General features: G+C 55.4%; 4 non-coding genes and 1 pseudogene across 4 annotated transcripts; 2 read left to right on the forward strand and 3 right to left on the reverse strand.

Annotated features, from left to right (window-relative positions):
• Window positions 1-2,190: 2,190 nt before the first annotated feature.
• Window positions 2,191-2,305, reverse strand: LOC123358898 (annotated as a pseudogene).
• Window positions 2,306-6,744: 4,439 nt separating this feature from the next.
• On the forward strand, window positions 6,745-6,826 carry TRNAS-UGA. Its single transcript has one exon. It is a non-coding gene; the product is annotated as a tRNA-Ser (tRNA).
• A 1,083-nt stretch (window positions 6,827-7,909) lies between these two features.
• On the reverse strand, window positions 7,910-7,981 carry TRNAD-GUC. Its single transcript has one exon. It is a non-coding gene; the product is annotated as a tRNA-Asp (tRNA).
• Window positions 7,982-8,253: 272 nt separating this feature from the next.
• TRNAD-GUC lies at window positions 8,254-8,325 on the reverse strand. The gene has a single exon. It is a non-coding gene; the product is annotated as a tRNA-Asp (tRNA).
• Window positions 8,326-19,343: 11,018 nt separating this feature from the next.
• On the forward strand, window positions 19,344-19,417 carry TRNAN-GUU. Its single transcript has one exon. It is a non-coding gene; the product is annotated as a tRNA-Asn (tRNA).
• The last annotated feature ends 708 nt before the right edge of the window (window positions 19,418-20,125 follow it).

Raw genomic sequence — 20,125 nt, forward strand, 5'->3', positions numbered from 1 at the left:
AAAAAATTATATTATTTGCATCATTCTGTCAAATCAGAATTTTTTCTATAGTGCTACTTCTTTAGTGCTAGTGCATCAGCATTACAGTGTGCTTAATTAAGTTAAACTGGTTTTAATAACGTGAATGTGGCAAGTTTTCCAATACTGTATGCTTATATTTGTGTTGCTAAGAGCAGATCAGGCAGAGGGGCACCAGTTTAATAATCTCGCCTAGGGCACCATAAATCCTAAGGACGGCCCTGCATAGCTCAATTCTCCTTTTCCTGGCCTTGTTCCAGAGCCCTCACAGCCCAATTCTCTGCTCTAACGTTGAGCCCCCTACTGCACCCTGAACCTCTCATTCCAACCGCGCCCCAGAGCCTGCACCCCCAGAGCCAGTGCTCTCATCCCCCTGCACGCCAACTCTCTGTCCCATGCAGCCTGATTTAGGGTGTACTAATAATATTAATTTGGAAAATATGATGAAAAATTAATTTATTAGCTTACATTTAATTTAATTTAATTGAGTTATAAAGTTACAGTTGCATTACTGCTATTCAAAAGATACATATGGCATTATATGCAACAAAGGATTGGTTAATATACTCACACCCTTCCTTGATAACCTGGTGGTAAGAGACACAGGACTAGCCTTGCAGTTCAGGTTTCTCAATTCTTGAGTGAAAGATGCAGTGCTTAGAAAAAGCTAATGTTACTTTGGGTTTACTTGACTAAGTTAAACTTAAAATCAAAACCTAATAAACAAAGAATAAAAACTTAGGGAAACCGAGCTTAGCCGAGTTACTTTGAAACTTTAAGTTTAAGAACAAGTACAGCCTATTGATAGTAGAGAGAGAGAGAGTGGAGGAAGTAAGTCAGAATGATAGAGCGACGTGCTCTAGCGAGGTGGGTTACCTCTTTTATAGGGCACAAGCACCGGAAATCCTTCCTCCTATGCCCAAATTTCATTCCTTACCCACAAAACATTAGGGTACACTTACTTCATAGGCTAGTATGTTTGTGCGTGTTGATGACATGTACATATGCACAAGTTCCCTTGTGGTGTACCTGTTAAGTCTGTGGGTACAACACTGAAAAAAACTCCTATGCCATTGTCCATTGTTGATAGGTCTAGGTAAAGGTCTTAGACAGGTGTGGGTATTTCTCTATTTAAGTAACAAGATAAAGGTCAATTTTCCTTTCTGAGTAAAAGGTCACACTATAGAGATGCTCACTTTGCCTTAGCTTAACATACAGGATATGGCCTGTAGGTCCTCGTAAGTCATGTGCCCCAGCCAGGGCTGCCCAGAGGGGGGGGCAAGTGGGGCAATTTACCCCAGGCCCCGGGCCAGGCAGGGGCCCAAACGAGAGTTTTTCAGGGCCCCTGGAGCGAGGTCCTTCACTCGCTCCGGGGGCCCCGGAAAACTCTCATGGAGCCCGGGCCCCCGGAGCTTCTTCACTCCCGGTCTTCGCTGGCGGGGGGTCCTTCCTCTCCGGGATAGAAGGACTCCTCCCGCCGCCGAATTACCGCCGAAGCGGGACCCGCCGCCAGAGTGCAGCCGGGTCTTTGGTGGTAATTCGGCAGTGGGGGGGTCCTTCCGTTCCGGGACCCGCCGCCGAAGTGCTCCGAAGACCTGCGGTGGGGGCTGCACTTCAGTGGCGGGTCCTGCTTCAGCGGTAATTCGGCGGAGGGGGGTCCCCACATGGGTCTTTGGGGGCACTTTGGTGGTGGGTCCCGGAATGGAAGGACCCCCCGCCACTGACTTACCGCCGAAGCGGGGCCCCCTGCCGCCAAAGACCCCGGGCCCCCGGAATCCTCTGGGCGGCCCTGGCCCCAGCCCCCTAATCATTTTTATTGCCCTCTGCTGGACTCTCTCCAGTGTGTCCACATCCCTTCTCATGTGGGTCCCAACCCCAAAAGTACTCACATTTCACCCCAATGGCTCCAAAATGTACATAGGGTGCTGCCATGGTCAAGTCACTCTTGAGCCTGCTGGTGGAGAACAAGGTGAAAATTAGCCAGGATGTTACTCAGTCAATTCCCTCTGCTCCCAGCAGGTGATATCGGAAAGCTCCAAGATGGCTCACTTCCCTTTCTCTCATCAGCTTTAGGCCCCAGGGTTACAAATGCACAAACCAGTTGGGATTCTCCCCTGGGCTCAGGGTGTGGGGCTGCTCTGAGGGGATGGACTTGCATACTTGGGATATTAGTGCGAAGATACAATTTCAATTTCTCATAAAGAAATCTGAGGGAAAAGTTTTCAACTAGCAATAATCACACCTCAGATTAACTTCATTGGTTATGATACTGCCACTTTTTTGGGTAAAAATCTTATTTAGTGAAAGGAAAGCTGCAGTGACAGCCTGGTTACTGGGGTGCAAAACATTTTTCCCCTGGGAGAAACAAGAAGTTAGAATTAGAAATTTACATCATTTGTTCCAATGTTGGCACAGGTTTAATTTTGCTTCTGTGTAGGTTTGTTTCAGGTTGTGACTGTTTTGGTTTATTGGGTTGTTTTGTTTTTTTAAATTGGAATGGAGCTTTTAATTGACATTTGCTGGATTTGAATGGCTGACCTACAACACCAGTTTTGACATTGTTCTGCATATTTTATACAGATTTGGCCAGTATTCAAGGATTCGATTCCTTTATAGGAGATTTTAGTGGTCAGGCTTATTTATTTTATGTTATTTTATCATCCTGCTGTAGCACACCTTTTCTATAAAATGTTCGAAATTATTAATTTATGGTATTTGTTAGTTTTTATTTTTAAAAACAAAGTTTTTCTTAGTGTTTGGGTTTTAAATTAAGCATTGTTTTTGGTTTCAATTTTTTATTTTGGCTTTGGTTATTGATGGGATCTTTAAGAACTTTGGATTTAATACTAAAATTTGGACAGCTTTAGATTATTTAAAGTAAACCCTGTTTACTATTTTATTTTAATAAAGGTTGTATTGCTCTAACCCTTGGCCTTTAAGTGGGAAGGAGCAGAGGCATGGGCGGCATGGCCCCCGTGAAAGGTGGGGCCAGGTGATGGGGGGCACAGCCCCCCCAAATTTTTGGCTAGCCCACCTCAGTCCCCCACCAAATGAGAAGAGTCTGATGTCACCCCTGCTGGTCACTGGGTGTCACTGCTGCTCCATGGGAAACATGCTCTGTGCATTACCCAGATTGGCGGGAAACACACTCTGTGCATTACCGTGACTGGTCAGTGGCGGGTCACTGCTCCTAGAAGGCAGACACACGCTGTGCATTACGCCACCTGGCCACTGGGTGTCACTGCTGTATCAAGGGAAACACCTTCTGTGCATTTCCCTGAATGACCACGAGGTGTCACTGCTGCGCCAAGGAAAACACCTTCTGTTCATTACTCTGACTGCCCACTGGGTGTCACTGCTGCGCCCAGGGAGACATAAGAACGGCCAGGCTGGTTCAGACGCAAAGTCCATCTCACCCAGTATCCTTCTGTCTTCTGACAGCGGCCAGTGCCAGGTGCCCCAGAGGGAATGAACAGAGCAGGGAATCATCAAGTGATCCATCCCCTGTCGCCCATTCCCAGCTTCTGGCAAACAGAGGCTACAGGCACCATCCTTGCCCACCCTGGCTAATAGCCACTGATGGACCTGTCCTCTGTTCATGTATCTAGTTCTTTTTTTGAACCCTGTTATAGTCTTGGCCTTCACAACATCCTCTGGCGAGGAGTTCCACAGGTTAACTATGCAACTGCCCTGACTTTACCCCCACCCCCACCCCGGGTTGTATATGGAAAGGAGGATGAGGATGAGGAGAGCCATGATGTGTCTGTCACTGGCTGGTGCCTCAGTTTCCTCTAGGCAGCAGTGCTGCAGGCTCCTTTGATCAGTTCCCATGCAACTGTGTCGGGGGAAGGGGGAGTAGAGGCTCATGCCTCCCAGCCCCACACCACTCTTCCAGCAGCTGGGGAATCCAGGCCAAATGTAACCCTGGTAGCTGGGACGGGATTAGCCTGGGCCGGGGTAGGGCTGGGGAGGAATTGCTGGGGAGACAGATGCACCCGCTGTGAGGGGAGATCCTCCCATTCCCTGCCAGCCCCCCTCACTTCTTGCAGCACGGCGCCACCTAGCACTTCTTACTCTGTCGTGGGGGTGTCTGCTGCCTGCTTCTCCCTTAGCATCGTCTCTCCCCCAAAGCACTGGTGTTGCCTGTCCTGTGCAAACAGGCAGCCCCTGGTGTGCCCCGTGGCGCTGCCCTGCAATTTGGGGGACAGCTGGTGGATGGAATATGGGGGTGGGCAAGGCTGGGGACCAGGACTCCTGGGTTCTCCCCCCAAATCTGGGAGGGGAGGGGGGTTAGTGCGTAGAGTGAGGGAGGGGCAGGGCTGGGATCCAGGGCTCCTGCTTTTTCTGGTTTTCTCCACCTCCTGAAGCTGCCTCGGTCCTTTCAGTGCATTTCCTGTTCCAAATTCATTTCCTGACTTGTGCAACCCACCCCAGAGGTGGCTGCATCTCAGTGTTGGGTGAGGCACCCTTGGCTGCATCACCCCCTAACCGCGTCTCTCTCCCCCTGCAGGTGACCCTGCAGCACTCGGCAAACATCCGCAAGATCGTGGGGCGCTTTGAGCATTGGGCAGGCAGGGGCCAGGCGCCCCCCCAAAGAATGGGACCCAGCCCCCCCTACTTTTTACAGGGATTAAAGAGGGGCAAAGGGGGGCAAATCAGAGGAGGGGGGTGGCCAGGGTCTGAGCAGGGGGTGGAAATTGACTGGTTGGGGGGTCAAGCAGCTGGAGGCAGAGTTAGGAGAGGGGCTGAAGGGCAAAGTCAGGGAGTGGGGAAGGAGCCGGAGTTCAGCCCAGGGGGAGGCGCTGCCAGAGGGTTAAACCCCGGCACAGGCAGGGGCAGAGGGGTAACAGTTACCCAGGGGGCTGAGACTCCAGTGTTTGCAAAAACAGGGTGGGGGGAGCAGAGGGGCTTTTCTATTTCCCCTCCCACAGGCAGCACCTCTCAGCATGGGCATCCCAGGGCTGGGCTCTTAAAGGCACAGGCACCCCACTGCCTAGACACTGCAACTCCTCTCTGATGTAACCTACTGAGGTGCTGAAGTAGGAGACTCAATTCAGTGAAACCCGGCATTCCCTATACGCCCCCCAGCCAGGGGGCTGTGCACCCCCTTCCCCAAATTTCCCCAACACCCCCCCAGTGGTCAGGTAGTTACATGCAGCGCTGCCAATGTTGTCACTGGTTGCAAATCTGAATGGAAATTGAAACGTTAACACACAGTTTAAAAGCAGATACAAGGTATGAAAAATACTTGTACCTGAGAAAGTATAATAGGTTTGAAAAGTCTGGACAAAGCCGGGTTCCTCACCCAGCTGTTGTGTTTGCTGACAGTGTCGGTGCATTGGCTTCGGCAATGTTGGCCAACCTCAGAATTTCAAATGATGGTTTGGATGCAAGGTGTGAATGACTCTCCCCTGACAGCTAGTGATGACCAGGGTTGGGGGAGGCTTTGGGACCAGACTGTATTTACATGAACTCACCTGCTCTGCCGAGGTGTCCAGGAGACAGAGCTGTGCTGCCTCTGCTCTAGGTGCCCAGAGGAGGAGGGAAGGTGTGTGGGGCTCCAGACTGGGACTCTTCCTCCCTCCTGCCAAGCCCTGACTCTCAATCCCAGCCCTGACCCTCCTTTCTTCAAGCACCATGTGGGCCAGAGGAAAAGTTTGGAAGGAAACACAAGGGCCAAACTTGTGGGCATCAGGTGAAGCAGCAAGAATCCCAACCATCAGGGTACCAAGCTCTAGAGCCCCAACCCATTGTGGCCACCGCAGCCAAAGACCTGGCTCTAGGAGATGTGAGTCACCCAGTAGGAGGGGGGAGACTGGCTCTTGCACAGCTGGAGGCAGGGAAGTTGAGCCCTGTAAGCTCCAGGGCTTCACCACAAGCCAACACAAGGTCCCACTGAGAGTTGAAATCAGATTGCAGGATTCAGAGTCCTGAGTGCTGCCCATTACACCATGGGACCAGCTCATGCTGCCCTCTCTGCACATCGGTGACCCTCACGGGGCTGGCTTGTGTAAGGGGGCTCTTGGCCCTTTACTAAAACTTAGCGGGGGGTGGGGGGTGGGCGGGGTTTGGTTGGCTAGTTCCCAGCACCAATAGAAGGGGGAAGGGCCAATGGGAAATCAGGACCCTGAGACTGACAGTCCCCAGGGGCAATGGGGAGAGGCCAAAGCTCCAAGTTAGCCGCACTGACAGGCCAGGCAGTGTAATGAGGGAGTCACCAGGCCAGGGGGTCCCATCCTCCGTGGGAGCTGGAACTGCCTGGGACAGAGTGGGGCAGAGCTAAGGAGAGAGCAGGAGCCCGAGAAGAGCCGGGGAGCAGAGCTGCGCAGGTGTAGTGCCAGAAACTGCTCCCGGTAGGACTTTGCTACCTGTAGCAGTTACTGAGACCTGAGATTGTTCTTATTTGCTAACTTGTCATAACTGGCTAAAACTTGATAGTGGTTTCTCTAGCTAATATCAGTCCCTGGCCCTGTGGTCTAGACATCCTCATTCACATCAGGCTTCAAGTTGAGAATCATTTCCCATTCCCACTCTGTGGGAGGGGAGACTTTTAAACGTGCTCTCTGTGCGACTGCACATGGCTAAGCAAAGAGAACAAAGCCCCAATCCTCCCTGTGCTTTGGGAGCCAGGTTTGCGGTGGGAATTCTGTAGTTCAGATGACTTCACGCCTGGGCGTTGTGATTCTTTACCAGTTTCTCTGGCGTTGGGGGAATTTTGGTTTCACAGCTGTGATGGCTGAGTGGTTAAGATGTTGGAGTTGAAATCCAGTAAGGTCCACCTACGCAGGTTCAAATCCTGCTCACAGCGAGATCTTTTTTTTAGCCAGTCTCTCACCTGGGCAATACCTCTGTACAACCACCTGAAACACTCTCAATTCTCTCCCCAACCCAAGTCAATCCTGTTCTGCTCCTTTCATCGAGATCCCTGGGATACCACCTCACACTGTGTCCCTGAGGTGTCAGGCAAACTCTCAGCGCTTGAAGCCTCTGCCACTCACCTAGTACCCCATGCCCCATAGGTTAGCCATGTTGATGTGCTCTCCTTCACGTAAATCCGCTCAGTGCGACTCCTGGCCTGTCCCTGAAGAAAGGTGTATCCCCTCTGCAGCTGCTGTGAGCTTGGGTCAGAGGACTAGGAAGCTACCGCCCACCCTGCACTGGTTCTGCTATGGAGAAACAAGTGCTCTAAGCCGAGCTCGCTAGGATCCCCTGAAAACCCATCACCCAGCTCCCAAACCGAAGACTGACCCCACCCTATCCAATCAGCTCCTTTTCTTTGTCTAGCTCCTGGGCAGAGGTGTCACCTCCCCTCCCCAGGCCTAGCTCATGTTACAGTCTGAATACCTGTGTCTCACGTAAAATCCTCCCTGGTTTTCCCATCCCCCACATAGACAGCCCCTACACCACCACATCAATATACGATCACGGCCAGGCGCTGGGGGCGCAGGCAGCAGCCCAGCGGAAAATGCTCAGCTCTGCGCTCTCGGGGCGGCCACCTACCTCGCCGGCGGCCACAGGTCTTTCTCAAGTCTCCCCATTACAGTCACAGGTCAAATGCTGAGCAAAGGAAAAAAGACAGGAAGCCAATCCCATGCCTGTCCCTTTTTCTGTCTTCCTCCACCCCTGGACCAAGTCCCTCCCCATTTGTCTGGGCCATTGTCCTCATGGCCCTGGCCAGCCTATTTCCCTTTGCCGCTCTGAAACGTGCCCCCACGTGCAGGCCCCGGGGGAGGCTTTGGCAAGGGCGAGCGTGTCCTTGCGAGGTAATTGTCTCTCTGGAGGTGAAAGTCATCACTGTGGGGTGCGAAGGGAAGTGGCCGTCGAAGGAGAATGGAAGGCATGTGGTGGGCAGGCCAGGGATTTCTTTGTCCCCCCTTCAAAAGGGGTCACCCTCCCCGTCGGGGAATCAAACCCCGGTCTTCCGCGTGACAGGCGGGGATACTCACCACTATACTAACGAGGAAAGGGGCATAGTGAGTGGCCCCAGCTCCCACAGACCAGCTATGGCAGGGCCCTGGCCAGCCTATTTCCCTTTGGCGCTCTGAAACGTGCCCCCACGTGCAGGCCCCGGGGGAGGCTTTGGCTAGGGCGAGCGTGTCCTTGCGAGGTAATTGTCTCTCTGGAGGTGAAAGTCATCAGTGCGGAGTGCGAAGGGAAGTGGCCATCAAAGGAGAATACAAGGCATGTGGCGGGCAGGCCAGGGATTTCTTTGTCCCCCCTTCAAAAGGGGTCACCCTCCCCGTCGGGGAATTGAACCCCGGTCTCCCGCGTGACAGGCAGGGATACTCACCACTATACTAACGAGGAAAGGGGCACGGTGGGTGGCCCCAGCTCCCACAGACCAGCTATGGTCAGTGTACACCTACACCGTCGCATGGGCCCCAGCAGGCAACAACACCCCTGGTCCTCTTCTGCTTCCCAAAGGCTTTGGCCGCAACAACAGCCCTGGGAAAAGCCCTGGCCCTCCTCACCTGCCCTTGCCCAGCACCACGCCTTTTCGGGCCTACACAGCTCCTCACACAACACCCGCCTGGGACCTTGCCTGCTTAGATAAAGATTGTAACTCTATGAAGTTAAGTTTTAGTCACTAGAAAGCTTGTTTTGTTTGTTTTACTTGTAATGATATCTGTGCCTTCTGTTCTTACTGATTATCATGTAATCCTGCCTGTCCAGCCCCCGGGTCCGGGTCCAGTGGGGGGGGGGGCGGCTTATGCCTGCCCGGGGCCGGGTCCAGTGGGGGGGGTGGGCGGCTTCTGCCTGCCCGGGGCTGGGTCCAGCTGGGGGGGGGGCGGCTCCTGCCTGCCCGGCCCCCCGGGTCCGGGTCCAGCCGGGCGGCGCGGCTCCTGCCTGCCCGGCCCCCGGGGCTGGCCCCGGTTCCAGGTAGGACGGTAAGGGAACAGGGAGGGTGTGTTGGATAGAGGGCAGGGGAGTTGCGGGGGGGGGGAATAGATTAGTGTCGGAGCGGTCAGCGGGCAGGGAACAGGGGGATTGAACGGGGCAAGGGTCGGGGGGGAGGCAGTCAGAAAGGAGCAGGGGTTGGATGGGGCATTGGGGGGGCAGTTAGGGGTAGGGATTCCAGGGACAGTCAGGGGACAGAGAGAAGGGGTGGTTGGATGGGGTAGGGGTCCCAGGGTGCCATCAGGAATCAGAGAAGGAGTTGGATGGGGTGGCAAGGGGCAGTCGGGACAGGGAAGGGGGTGGATAGGGCATGGGTCCTGGGGTGGGGGCTGTCAAGGAACATGGCGGGGGTTGGATGGGGCAGAAGTCCCGGTGGGGGGCATGACCCCTCATGGGGTGAGGAGGAGGAGGAGGGAACCGGTTGTTAGCATTTTGGCAGCTCATCACTGGTGAAAACTATCAAGAAATGCAAATCCTCGAAGGAGCCTGTGCCAGAAACCGGGTGGTGCAGAAACCACAGCCCCATCCCCACCTCTGATCCACCCTTGGCTGGCACTGGATCATGCCCCCTGTGCCCCCAATCGGCCCCGTGAGCCCTGGGGGGCAGGGAATAGCCATGGTGCTGGGCCCCCCATCCAATTGAAGTATTCAATGTCACAGTGACCCAAGGTGTGTGCACAGAATGGGGATGGGGTGTGTGGGTGTCAAGAGTGGGGCTGGGGGGAGCGAGGATCAACACTTTGTCATGGGCAGATCATGTTGGTCCCAGGGTAATTTCGGGGGGGGGCTCTGATTCCCCACTCAGCCGGGGGGCTCCCCTCTGGGCTGAGGAGCCCTGGAGTGGGGCGGGTGCAGGGGCTGTTTGTGTGTGTCAGGCTGGGGGAGCTGCCTGGGCAGAGGGGCTGGAACTGGGGGTGGCTCCAGGCACCAGCACACCCAGCGCGTGGTTGGGGGGGACAAGCTGCAGGGGGCTCTGCTGGTCGCTGCGAGGGCAGCAGGCACCCCAACCCCTCCCCCACTCTGCCCCCCTCGCCCCCCTCCCCTCCCAGAGCTGGGGGAGAACCCAGGAGTCCTGGCTCCCAGCCCTGCCCCTCCCCCGTATTTCCATATGGCTCCATCCAACAGCTGCCCCCCCCCGTCCCCGAGTGGGAAGAGACGAGGCCAAGGGACACGCGAGTTCTCGTCACGAGCAGGAGAGGGGCGGGGCCGGGGCTCTCTGGGGGGCGGGGATGAGGAGTTGCATTGGGGGGGGTGTCAAGTTGACCCAGGGACCCGCCCTCACCTGGGCTGGAGAGGACAGAGGCGCCCCGGGGCAGGCTGGGAGTTGTAGTTCCTGGCTCGTCTCAGAGCGGAAGTGACGCGACGGTTGCTCAGGCAACGCGCCCCCTCCCGGTGCACACTGGGAAGCGTAGTTCTCTCTCTCTCTCTCTCACACGCGGCCTCTATTGGAGGAGGGGCCGTAACTCGTCACTTCGCCGCGCCCCTCCCCGCTCCCTGATTGGCGGAGAGAGCGTGGGACAGAGACTCGGCGCGTGGGGGGAGGTCCCGGTTCCCTCGCCCGGAGGCTTCGCTGCCCCCCCCCCCCGGGCGCGCGCTGCGGCCGTTGGGATTCGAATCCCGCGTGGGATCCGGGCTGGGGGGGGCGCAGGGCAGAGGCTGCGCGGAGTGAAAGGGCTTCACCCCGCCCCCAGCTTGGCCTAGGGGGCAGCAGCGGGGGGGCGGGGCTGAGCTGCCGGGGAGCAGCCCCACAAGCGGCAGCCTGGGGCCACGGGGCCCCTCAGCCCCGCCCCAACCTGCCCCCGCAGTGTCCCCCCCCGCTGTGACCCTCCCTCCAGCCCCGCCCCCGGCGTCCCCTCCCCCACCCTGTCCGCTCTGCCCGGCCTTTCCCTTCGCCCCCCACTTCCCTAGGGGGAGGGAGAGCTCAGTGGTTTGAACATTGGCCTGCTAAACCCCAGGTTCTGAGTTCAATCCTTAAGGAGGCCCCTTAGGGATCTGGGGCAAAAATTGGTCTTGCTAGTGAAGGCAGGGGGCTGGACTCAATGACCTTTCAAGGTCCCTTCCAGCTCTAGGAGATTGGTATATCTCCAATTATTACCTTTATTGCCCCGACCTCCTCCTCCCCCTCCTCACCACTCCACCCTCAGCATCCCACCCCTAATTGCCTCCAGCCCATTTCCCCATGGCTGGGCCCCACTTTCCCATCCCCCCACTGGCCGAGTCCATCCCCAGGGTGTGAGGTTCCTCAGCTCCAATCTCTGCTGCCCCCCAACCTGCCGGGTTCCCCTTTTCAGCCACTGTAGGGTCCTCCAACCCACCTCCACCCATCCACTCTGGGCTCTCTAAATCCCACCTTCCCACAATGCACCTTGGTAACCCCACCCTCCTCTATCCCTAATCCCCCTAGTCCGCAGTCAAGAACCAGGGCCGGGTAGTGGGGCCGTTGCTTGCTGGGGAGAGGGGTGCAGACGGGTTAGGGGGTCGAGGCCGAGCTGGAATCCAGGGGCCCAGGCTGAGAGTGGGGTTGGGGAAGAGCTGGGGCAGAGTGGGGCTGAGTGGTGCTCCCTCCATAGGGGCTGGCTCAGGCCCTGAGGTGCCCCCATGCATGTTCCTCTGTGTCCCCCTAGGAGTCATGCCCCACATTTTGGGAACTACTGAACCCTATTCGCTAAGCAGGGGCTAGTGATGCCAAAGCCCAGGGAAAGGGAGAACAAGCGCGGGGCCCCTAGCACTGGAGCCATGTGAGGGGCTGCAGGAGCGGGGCAATGGCTGGTGGCACAGGGAGTTAAGGGCAAAGGGGGCACAGCAGGGGCAGGAGTTAGGGGTGAAGGAGGTGCAAGGGCTGGGAGTGCAGGAGCTAGCGGTAAAGGGGGAGGGGGATCGTCCAGGGGCAATGGGGAAGTGCCAAAGTACAAGCTTTGCCCAGGGCACCATTTTCCCTAATGCTGGTCTGAGCAAACAATTGGAAATGACCCTTCAGTGAGACCAGAACCATAGTGTAGAAAAGCCCCTTTGTTAAGTGGTGGTGACTGAGTGTTTAGGGGGATGGGTTAAACAATAACAGGCATTTTTCTGTGGAGGTTTGATTCTTGCCTGTTAGGCAAGGCTGGTGTGTGGTGTCTCCATGGCTGTACTTTCAGTGTCTGATCTGCCACAGGGAGCCAAGTCTAGACATATTCAGAGGCTCTATGCCAGGGTTTCTCAAACGTCCTTTCACTGCAACCCCCTTCTGCCAAAAAAAAACTCACTACATGGCCTTGGAAAGAGGGATCAAGCACTAAGCCCCTCCCCACTGAGCAGAGGCAGGGGAGACAAAGCCTGAGCTCTGCCCCAGTTAGGGGAGGGCAAATCCAGAGCTTGAGGGATTCAGACCTGGGTGGTGGGGCTCAGACTTTTGGCTTCAGCCTCAGGCACCAACAAGTCTAATGCCAGCCCTGGCAATCCCATTAAAACAGGGTCACATCTCACTTTGGGGTCCTGACACACAGCTTGAGAACCACTGCTCTATGTTGATGGGAGAGAGTTTTCTGTGGGTGCAGTTAATCTACTTCCCAAGAGGTGGCAGCTATGTCAGTGGGAGAAGCTATATCGGTGGGTGTGCAAGCTATGGTGTTTACCACATTTAAGAAGTTTAATCAAACCCCATTTTTAAAACCACCTGTGGTCTGGGAATGGCAAAGGACCTCAATGAAGCAGGGTTTGTCCTTCAAAGTCCTGAAAATCACAATTCTCTATTCAGCTCATTGTGCTGGTATAGCTCAGTGGTAGAGTGGTTGATTGCAGCTCCAGTGATCCTCAGTTTAAACCCCAGTGTTCTCTTATAACCTTCTTTCCTTTTTTAAAAAAAAAGGAAAACATTTTCATTTCCATTCTCCATTCTGTTCAGGGGCTCCTCTATACGGGAGTGCTTGATATGAATGTAAACACTCAAGATTTCGCTGTCCAAATGCATAAAAACCTAGCGAAGCTGTCCATCAGCTGAAATCAGTTCCAATCCTCTAAGTGTCTAGTTTATTTTTTCATCAATTAAACAAAGGTATCATATGAATGCACATTTGCAGATCCCTCTTCTCCAGGAGCTATGTTGTGCAGAAGAACAAGAACCACATACAGCTGTAGTTCAGGAGTCTGATGACAAATGTTCTGAGGGCTGGAAAAAATGCCTTCTAGTGAGCTATTGAACAAGCTCAACCTGTTTAGCTTATCAAAAGAAGATTGAAAGGTGACTTCATTGAAGTGTTGAAGGGCCTTAATGGAGAGAAAAGGTTGTGTATTAAAGGGCTCTTTAATCTAGCAGAGAAAGGAATAACAAGACCCAGTGGCTGGAAGGTGAAAAGAGACAAATTCATATTACAAATAAGACACAAATATTCAACAGCGAGGATGATTCACCACAGGAACAAGCTACCAAGGAAAGTGGTGGATTCACCATCTCCTGATGTCACTTAATGAAGACTAGATGCCTTTCTGGAATGTGTTTGCTCTAAAAGTAGCTATTGTGTCATACAGGAGGCCTGTGATATGCAGGGGGTCAGATTAGATGCTCTAATGGTCTTTTCTGGCCATAAAGTTGACTAATTTCTGAAAAGCTGAATGTAGCATTGGGAGCACCGTCTGATGTTTTCCTGTCTAGCCGGCTTGCTTCCTAGAACGAACGCTCCTTGAGTGGGGTGATCCACAGGGAGTAGCTCAAACCTCCAAAGTGCCTGGGCAGGGGCAGGACATTAGCACAGCAAGGGAGGGGTGTGGCAGTGACATCACAAAGGCCTTTTGCAGGACCTCAGACTATTGGTGAAAGGTGGTGGGGAGGAGGTGACCTTACAGAGAGATGCTGACATCAGCCAGGCAGGACGGGGTGAGGGGCCAGGGAAACCTCAGAGACCCCTGTGGCTTTGCTTCAGCAAGTCTCTTTCTCCAGGTCTCTCTTGGAGGACTGAGAGAGTATTCGGGTTCATGTACGTGAGCGCCAGGAGGAACCTCTTTCGAGTTTTCTCCTTCCCTTTTAGTGATTTTACTAGAAAACAGCCGTCCCTGTTTAGAAGGTAAGAGCCTCCTCGAGGTTTGAAACCTGTTCAGTCTGATCCATCTGGTCACAGTTGAATTCTAGGCATGGAAAACACGAGCTTAAGGAGGCAGAATTTTATTTCACACTTGGGATTATGTCCCATAGAATCACTGGGGTCATTAGGGTTTGTCCTTTTTGTTTCACCTTTTCCTCCATCCATCCCTCGCCTCCTTTCTCTTTGTCTCTTGCTTCTTTTGTCCTTTCACCTGTTCCCCTCCAACACCAGGAGCGAGGGGTGTGTGTGTGTGTGTGTGTGTGTGTGTGTGTGTGTGTGTGTGTTGCGGGGGAGCAGTGTGGTTTTTCCCCATGTAGCCAGCACCAGACCTGGCACCACCCCCAGCTCTGCACCCTTCCTGCCACTGCGACCCCATCTCACCTCCTGACCCTGGCTGGGTGCCCCTGGCCCCTCGTAGCAGGGGGCTGTGCAGGAGGGTCTCCTTGCAACCATGAGTGGGTGTCTGGTGGGTGCTGTCACTTCTGCCAGAGACCCCCAAGAAATTCACTAGCTTCCTCCGCATGCGGGGAGGGGCTCCTACTTTCTGACTTGGGGGGGGAGGAGATTCCGTGATGTCAGAGCCCATGGGGGGAGGGGTTCAAATCACGAGTCTGGAGTGGCAGGGCGACCCCCCCCCCCAGTCAGATTCTGCTAGGGGGCTGGGCTGGGATCTGTAGGGAGGGAGACACAGGAAAAAGCAGCCACTACTATGGAACCCAGGAGTCCTGGCTCCCAGTCCCCCTGCTCTCACCTCTAGACCCCCCTCCACTCCCAGAGCCAGGGATAGAACCCAGAGGTCCTGGTGCCCAGCCCCCCTCCCTGCTCTGACCACTAGACCCCAGTCCCCTTTTAGGCTCGCTGCCTCTTCTATCCACTCAGCCCACCTGTCCATCCCTTTGCTGCAGGTTTCTGGGGTGTCACCCCTGCTCTGCGCTCCCCCAGTGCAGCCCAAGGCCTTTCCTCCCCCCAACCACACATCCTCTCCCGCCTCGTGCTGGATCGTCTGCTTGGCCCCTCACCGCCTCTCGGGGTGTGCTGTGCGGCGTGGCTGGGGATTGTGCAATGGCCCAGCACCAGGCAACGCAGAACGTAAACCACAGGCCCTGCCCTGCCCCACTCCACCGGAGCTGCCTTCCAGGTGCATCGGAGCCCAGTGCCCTGCACCTGTGACCTCCTGCCCCACAAGGGGTGAGCTGCAGTCCCCACCATGCTCTGCAGAGGGGAGAAGGGTCAAGCCAACCAGCCCATTTAGGATGGGGGAATCAACACCCTTTTTTCTGCACAGCCACTGACCATCAGCGGGATTCCTCCTTCGCCTCCCTTCTGTGCCTCGTGTGACTAAATCTCTGTACCTAGACAGCCGGTCCATCTGCTGCACCCCAGTGCCCCATGCCTGAGCCTCCCTGCCAAAGCCCTGCACCTGGCTCCATAGAATTAAGTCTCACATCTCGCTGGGAACTCGACTTCTTGTGCCCAGACAGTCTCAACCCCCCTCAGTAGATGACCCGAGTCTGAGAAACACAGTGTCCGTCTTCTCTAAAGAAGTACTTGGAGAGGTTTTTTTTTAATTATGTGGCCTAATGGATAAGGCGTCTGACTTCGGATCAGGCGATTGAGGGTTCATGTCCCTTCGTGGTTGTGCTTGTGCAGTTTTACCTTTGGGCTGAAAGTCCTGCTCCCTTCAGGGCTGGAACCTCTTCTTGGCGGCTCAGGCCAATGCTCTGGCTTCAGCTAGAGCCCCGGGAAGGAGTTGGGGGTTGGGTGTCACAAAGGCTGGGGCATGAGCCCCAGGTGCTTCCAGTCTCGCCTTTGCCCTTCCTGACTTGCCAAAGAAAATGGGCGGCTGCCCGGGCTAGTGTGTGCGCCTGTGCCTGTGCTGGAGGGTACTTGCTACATAGCACCTGGGGAGCCTGGGTGTTTCTCTGCTTCTCGCCAGGTGGGGAAAAGCCTCTTGGGGAAAAATCTCCTGCCACACTGCCAAAGTGAGCACCTGGAGTGGGAACGGTAAGAGGCCCCACCAGGGGGGCTGGCCCTGCTTTCCTACCGTCTTCTGATGTTGGCCATAGAGCATCAGCAGCCGCCCTGCATGCTGGTCTGTGGGTGGCCTTCAGTGGGTGTTTGGCATGGCAGGGAGCAGGCTGGCTGGGGGTCTTTGTCGCTGTCTGCTGGCCACACATAGGCATGGGCCTCCCCTCCTCTGAACAGCCAGAGTTAGTCTGTGCTTAGAAAGCAGAGACACAGGAGACTGGAGACAAGAGGGTGAGAAAGATTGAGAAAGGACCTATGCAGACAGCCCACACTACAGGGACACTGCCTGGTTAAGGGATGTGGAGGCACCAAATTGCCCCAAATTTCCCGGTGCCCCACGCAGCTGGGTACTGCTCCAGCGGCGAACTCGATCCCCCGGCTGGCTGAGCCGGCCAGGAAAGCTGCCCCTGCCCCTGCTCCACCTCTTCCCCACAGCCCCCACCCCTGGTCTGCCCCCACCCCCCTCTTCCCACCCCTGCTCCACCCCATCCCCCCCCACTCCTCCCCTTCCCCTGAGCTACACCCCGGTGGACGGCAGGAGGGATCAGGCACACCCGGCACTCACTGGGCGGTGGGAAGTGGAACGACCTGGCCCCAGCCTGCTCTGCTCCACTAGATCCCAGCCGCGCCACTGGTGAGTGCTGGGGGGGCGTTTCCCCCCGAACTTCCAAGGCTGGGAGCAGAGTGCAGCAGGCTGGGGCTGGATCACTCCACTTCCCGACGCCCCGTGAGTGTGGGGTCGGGCCTGCCCTGCAATTACCGGGCAGCGGGAAGTGGAGTGACCTGGCCCCAGCCCGCTCCACTCTGCCAGCTCGGGCTGGGGGACGGGGGAGCCGTGTAGGGCACCAAAATGTCTAGGGACAACCCTGAATAGATCATTTTCCCACAGGGACCGATGGCTGTTAGACTAGAGATATTCAGGCTGCCTGTACAGGCCTAGACTTTAAGAACTTAGGTGTATTTTTATCACTTAGCTAGTGACAGGGGTATAAAAGAAAGACCCAAAATCCCAGTCTGCCTGCGTCTGGGCCTTCTCTCCCTCGGAGAGTCTGAGCCTTGTTCGTAGGCGAAGGCCTTTGGCTAAGCAGCAGGGGCAGCCATAAGCTGGGAAGCGAACGGTCCCATCCTCACCTCCCAAACCCGTCACACTGAACTAAGGTGGGGTTGGGCTGTTAGGAAGACGATCCTGTCCCGATAGTGCCCATCACCACCAGATAACGAAACAGATCTTAAGGGAGCATCCGGTCTGGCAAGAAATCCCTTCTCAATGGTTGTGGTTGTGAAACCCTCATTTCTGTAGGGTTTAGTTTTCTGGCCCCCACTTTTCTATTGTCAATCTGTCTGGTTCGCTAATTGTTTCTGTCTGCTGCAGAATTAATTTTGCTGGGTGTAAGTTAATTAGGGGAGTGGGATGTAATTGGTTAGAGAATTCTGTTACAATAGGTTAGAATTGGTTAGTTACAATGACTGGTTAAGGTCTAGCTGAGAATATTACTGTATAAACTGGGGTCAGACAGGAAGTGGAAGAGGAAATTGGAATCATGCTAATGGGGGGATGGGAATAGGGAACAGGGACACAGACAAAGCTTTGCAGTGTCACAGCTGGGAAGGGGGATGTGGGGTAAACACTCTGCAGTGTCAGAGCTCATAGACTCATCAACTTTAAGGTCAGAAGGGACCATTGTGATCGTCTAGTCTGACCTCCTGCACAACGCAGGCCACAGACTCTCACCCACCCACTCCTGTAACAAACCCCTGGCCTATGTCTGAGCTAGCGAAGTCCTCAACTCGTTGTTTAAAGACTTCAAGGTCAGAGAATCCTCCATCAAGTGACCTGTGCCCCATGCTGCAGAGGAAGGTGAAACCCCCCAAGGGTCTCTGCCAACCTGCCCTGGAGGAAAATTCCTTCCCGACCCCAAATATGGCAACCAGCTAAACCCTGAGCATGTGGGCAGGACTCAGCAGCCAGACACCCAGGAAAGAATTGTCTGTAGGGATGTGGGGTAAACGCTCTGTGGTGTCAGAGCTGGGAAAGGGGACACTGGGGAACAGACTCTGTCGGTCTATAGAGATAAGCCCGACTGGTGTGAAGGGCTTCGGAATCTGCCTGCTTGGAAACTAACCCCAGTAAACATCCCTTTGTCTGCGCTTCCGACTTCTGGTCTTTTGCTGCTTGCTGCCTGCGTGACAAGAGCCAGGGAAGTGGGCAGGGGAAGGGAAAGCCCTGTAACAATGGCTTCTTGCTCCTCTCCCTCCAGGCTCAGGGGTCAAGGATGGGCAGGACTCCAGGCTCTGCTTGAGGGATCCTGGCACAGGGGCTGGTGGGGGAGAAAGGATTGTAGATTCTCATCTGCGCTCTGGAGAGGAGGTAATAAATGAAGGGGGCATTTTTGACTCCTCCCCTCCTCAGTGTCCCCAGGGCTGGAAGTCTACATTACGCAGGGCCAAATGAGGGGGTGATGCCACTTGGTTAATGAAAACCAGTGCTCCAGGTGAGGTTTGTACTCATAACCTCAGCATAACTCCTCTCAGCACTGCCCTATAAGTACTGTGTGCTAACAAATTGCGCCACTGGAGCACCTGCTGTGACTTTCTAAAACCCCTAGGTTGATACAGGTGAGGGGTGACCCCAAAACATTCTCAGTGGGGCTGAGAGCAGGTAGCGACAAGTGTTGTACTCGGTGGGGTGGATTCTTCTTAAGAGTTCCAGGCACCATTTGACCCTTTTGTTCTTCCCTGTGTAATAACAGAGCTGGTTAAGACTCAATGGAGAGTCTTGCTGCAGCCCAACAGATCTGAAATCACTGATAACCAGCTGTAAGCATTAGTCCTGCTTTGGGACAGTGTCTCTCATGCAAGGAACTGCCCAGTCTGCGCTAGCAGTGAGGCTCCCTCACTAACAGCTGAAATCAGGGAGAGCTGTGGGAAGTGCAGGGCCCCGGGGGGGCCTGAACAGGAGGGAACAACACCCCAGGGCTTTAAAAAATGGGAGGGCTCAGCCTTGCCACTTTGTAAAGACCGTAAGGGTGAGTGAGGGTGGGGAGGGGACGGAGAGCAGTGAGCGGGAGGAAGGATCTTGGGGTATGAGGCAGTGTAGGAGCGGGGCCTTGGGGAGGGGGTGGTGCAGGGGCGTGGCCTCAAGTGGAAGGGGTGGGGCTACTGCTTGGGCTCTGGTGGCCGCCACTTTTAGGCAGGGACACCCGGGGGGGGCAAGTGGGGCAAAAAACCCTCCATACCAGTCCAGTTCCTTGCTGTTGCTTGTCTGTCCACTGCATGCATGTGCTATACCGTACCCTAAGCTGATGCCCGGCTTTTGTGCTCAATACAGTCTTGCCCCTCCGTGTCTCTGTGGCGCAATGGGTCAGCGCGTTTGGCTGTTAATCGAAAGGATGGTGGTTCGAGCCCACCCAGGGACGACGCTAAGCCTGTGCTGCCTCCTGGCTTGCCTGTGGGGGAGCCTCAAAGGTCCCATTTTGCTGCCTCTTGGCCTCAGTGCTTTCAGCTGGTGGTCCAAAGAGCGGGCTGGATGCCATTCAGAAACCCATCTGCCAGCAGCCGTGCCGGAGGCTCAGGCTTAATCCTCAAGGCCGAGCACAAAAACTTTCAGCCGGGAACATTTCGCTCCCTTCCCGCCTCCGCCCAAGCGGCAAGGGAGAAGCGGAGGAGACACGCCGGCTCAAAGACGCCTCCCTCCCACTTCCCTTTATGCTGTGCAAAGCTCTTGGCCTGCCTCATGCCTCATCAGGAAAGCACGGCCATGCGGCCCAAGCCTGAGTCACCTCCGCGGCCTGGCCCGCCCCGCCCCGGCTGACGGCGCGCAGAGCCACGCGACTCAATGGCAGGTCGAGTCGGGAGCCTCGGCTCTTTCCCCTGACAGTCACACACACAGCGCTGCCCAGCGCCCCCCTCGTGTTCTCCCGCAGCAGCCGCCTGCCGGTGTGGGTGGGAAAAGGGGACCAGGAAGCACTGCAGCCTCATTCCGGGACAGGAGGCCCTCGCCACGCCTAGGCCTGCCTCTTGCCTTCAGCCCAGGCAGCCAGAGGTGCAGGGGAGCTCCCTGGCAGGCCGCTTCGCCTCAGCCACCTCTTGCCTCATGGCCTAGGCTCTTGGTGCTCTGCTGGTCA

The sequence above is a fragment of the Mauremys mutica genome, unplaced genomic scaffold (genome assembly GCF_020497125.1).
Source record: "Mauremys mutica isolate MM-2020 ecotype Southern unplaced genomic scaffold, ASM2049712v1 Super-Scaffold_100099, whole genome shotgun sequence".
NCBI classification, from domain to species: Eukaryota; Metazoa; Chordata; order Testudines; family Geoemydidae; genus Mauremys; species Mauremys mutica.